This window comes from Humulus lupulus, chromosome 8 (genome assembly GCF_963169125.1).
Source record: "Humulus lupulus chromosome 8, drHumLupu1.1, whole genome shotgun sequence".
Lineage (NCBI taxonomy): Eukaryota > Viridiplantae > Streptophyta > Magnoliopsida > Rosales > Cannabaceae > Humulus > Humulus lupulus.
Window position 1 is genome coordinate 113,711,908 of NC_084800.1, and position 4,024 is coordinate 113,715,931.

The window sequence follows — 4,024 nt, forward strand, 5'->3', positions numbered from 1 at the left end:
TATGGAAATGTTGTAGCACTCCATTCCTGCGAGCTAGTCACCCTTCAACGTCCCGATGCCACTAGAAGTTGAGAAATTGATAGCCAAATGCCTAACAGACAACACTGCCCCCAGCCCAACCAGGGCGGGTCTTTCGACCATTACGTTGTAGGCCGATGGGAGGTCCATCACTACAAACTCCATTATCTTGGTTACTGAGACTGGTTAGTCTCCCAAGGTTACAGGGAGCTCAATGGATCCCATACAGGCAATCCCTTCTCCTGAAAAACCTTACAATGTTGTTGCACATGCTTTCAAATCACGAAGCACGAGTCCCATATTTTCTAGAGTGGCTTTATAAAGGATATTCATCAAGCTCCTATTATCAATCAGTGCTCGGCGTACCCTCTTGTTCGTGAGTTGGAGAGTTATGACCAGGGGGTCGTTATGAGGAAACTGGATGTGTGATGCATCCTCTTCAGTAAATGTTATGGGTTGAGTCTCAACCCTCTATTGTTTTGGAGCTTGTGGCTTGGGTTCATAAGGAGAACCGTCTCTAGTCTTGAGCTCGTTTACGTATCTTTTCTGGGCGTTCTTGCCCGAACCTGCAATATGAGGTCCCCCGAGATGGTTACTACATCATCTCCATCAATCGAAGGGGGTTCTGATCCACTGGAGGGGCTCGGTTATTACCCGTTCCTGTAGGCAAGTCTATAGTCAGGTTGGCAGTGTCCTCAGCCCGGGTACTTCTACGGGGCCTTGGCTGGTTTAGTTGTGATGCTTGTTCCGCCCTCCTGGTGGCCGTGCTCCCACAGGGGCGTCCTCTAGGTCTCCGGGGAGGTGTCTGGATGTCACCTGCCTGTCTGGCTAATTCCTCATTGCATTTGTCGCCTCTGCCAACTTTTTGCGCAGTTGGCGATTTTCAAGTTCCACGATAGGAACATACCTCTTAGGATTGTAATACAAATCCTCGTCAGGCCTAGGTGCAGGCGGCCCCCAAGAGTTGGATGAAACACTCCTCTCCTCAGGGTTCAGATCAACCATAGGCTGCTTTCTAGGTTGTCAGGGATACTCCTCGGTACGAAGGGTTTGTTCCTCGGGTATCTAGGGCAATGGTCGCCCACCAGCACATGGATTTCTTGCAGCGACCATTGACGATTCATGAGGTTTTTTGATAAAACAGGTTCACGTCTTGTTTAATGGCTCTCAATGAAAGCACAAAACTATTGATGCCATTTTTCGTCAACTTAGAAATAAAGAGCAATTAAACAAAATAATAGAGGAAACAAACAATAATAGACACGATTTTTACGTGGTTCAGCAGTTAAAATCTACCTAGTCCACGAGTCAGTGTTATTCACTTTATGGAATTCTCTCAAATCTTTCTGGAAGCAACTTTACATAGTCTTCCCCATACAAATTTCTTCCTCCTCACAAATGAATTGCTCCACACTATTTATAGAGTGGTTTACCGAATATCTCCCCTCATATTTCAGGGAGTTATTATACAAATCAATTAAATAAATATAATTAAATGCGTGTAGTTACTACGTACACATATAAATCCCATGATATTCGGGATTTAACAACAAATGACAACCAATCCCTTAAACACAGGGATTTTATAACAATAAAGATGTTCACACTCAGCTCGCGACCTCAAACATTCAATTCACATGCCTTCGAGACTGATCAACCATCACGAGCTCGCTACCTTGGTTCGCCTCGACTTTTAACAAGTAATATTGTTCATATCATCCTTTTCGAGCTCATAATGCCTGAGCTCGAATCGTCTTGTCTGATGCCAGGAAAGGAATCAGGGAATTTATACAAGTGTTGATCCACTGTCATTGTAGCTTCAAGCTTGACATATATTCTCAGAACACCTTCGAGACCACGTAGTTTCCAAGCTCACCAATTCCGATGTTGTCGCACTTACTACACAGCGAGGCTGTTGTTGATATTTTCATTAAAGCCGATTATGGCGAACCTGCTTATTCCGAGCTTACACTTCACGAGCCTAACTTTCAATATGAAAATTTATATTCTCAAAATTTGGGTGTAACAGGTTGTAACTTCCCTGAATTAGGGGAAGATATTCTCCCAACCAAGCTAATAAATAGCCTGGTAATTTTCATTTGTGAGGAGGCAGAAATTGATAGTGACAATACTCTGTCAAGTTGTTCTAAGAAAACTTTGAGAGAGTATTAAGATCAATAATATTGACTCGTGGAATAGGCAGATTTTAACTGCTGAACCACGTAAAAATTCTATTGTTCTTTCCTTCTTTTCTGAAATATTGTTTAGTGCTCTTCAAATTTAAGTTGACGAAAAATGGCGTCAACAGTTTGGTGCTTTCGTTGAGAGCATTAAGCAAATCTTTTGTATTATTTAATCATAAACCTCCTGCATTGCATCAATGGCCGTCGCAAACAACCTAGGAGCTGGTGGGTGACCATTGCCCCAAATACCTGAGGAGTAGACTCCTCAAACTAAGAATTATCCCCGGAGGCCTGGGAAACAACCAATGACCCCAGGAGCTGGTGGGTGACCGTTGCCCAAAATACCTGAGGAACAGACTCCTCAAACTGAGAATTATCCCCGGAGGCCTGGGAAACAACCAATGAAAGATCACGACCCAGATGAGGGGAGTGCATCATCTGACTTCAGGGGGGCGCCTGATCCAAGCCCGATGATGACCTTTATTATAATCCTGAAAGGAACATTCCCATTGTGGAACTGGAGAACCGCCAACTGCCTCAACAATTGGCAGAGGCCATACGACACAAGTAAGAATTGGCTAGGCAGGGCATTGAGGTCTAGGCGCCACTCCAGAGGCCAAGAGGGCATCCCCGCGGGAGCACGGCTGCCAGGAGGGCCGAACAAGGGGTCCAACAGACCCAACCAAGGCCCAGGGCCAACATTGGCAACAATCTCCCTGGGAGGAATAATTAGGCTAATACTGTTGGTAATCCGACGACAGAGGTAACTATAGGAACCGGGAATAACCGAGCTCCCCCAACAGCTCGGGGCACTAACCCTGAACCTGTCAAAAATAACCTGAAACCAGTCCGGGCCAATTCTGAACCTTCCAGGCCCAACAATGGAAGGCCACCACCATCGCCTATAAGGCATACACCGTCTCCCATAAGGAACCCATCACCAATATGAGAAGCACCCCAACCTGCTCTTAATAGGAACCGGGCAGGGAATCATGCACCACAAAGGCCATCTTGATGTGGCAGCCGAGACGAGAACCGTAGAATTCAACCTGGACATGGGGGCGAGCGAGAGACAACCCGAGAACATAGGGCAGCCCAACTAGCAGGAAGCCACATGTCGAGATCACAAACAACTGGAGGAAGAGGATCGATGGAAGATTCGCCTTGCAACTATCGAGCCCCTCAACTAGAAAGAAATGTTAGTTTTAAGAGTGGGAGTTTGGACCTCACTAGGTTTGTAAGCGTAAATAATACTGAACCCAAGGATACTGGGAATTATGACAATAATCCTGATCTTCAAGATCATCTGAACCAAAGCCGGGGGCAAACCAATCCCTCGAACTCCAAGTTACGTGAAAATCTGAACAACCGAAAGGAACCTGTGCAGCCAGTATATGGGAACCAGTATAACCCTATACTGGGATAGGGAGCTGGAGTTTTTATAAACAATAACCAGCTACCCCAAGCACAAGATCAGCCTTTAGTGGACTTGGTCTTGGAGAGAATTAATCAGCTAGAAAGAGCGTTCAGACTCCTTCAGGATGAAAGGAGCAAGGACAAGGCCGACGACTCCGATGAGGAACTCGAGCCTTTTGCTCCAAATATTTCAAACACACCATTCCCTTACGGGTTCAAGATACCCCATGTATCTCCTTTTGACGGGAACTCAGACCCGTACAGCCATTTGAGCACATTTAACACCATCATGCGAGCCAGCAACGTTGGCTACAAGCTCATATGCATGTTATTTCCAACTACTTTGACAAGACCAGTGAAAAACTGGTTCGATAAATTCAAAAGACATTCGATCTCGTCTTGGGATC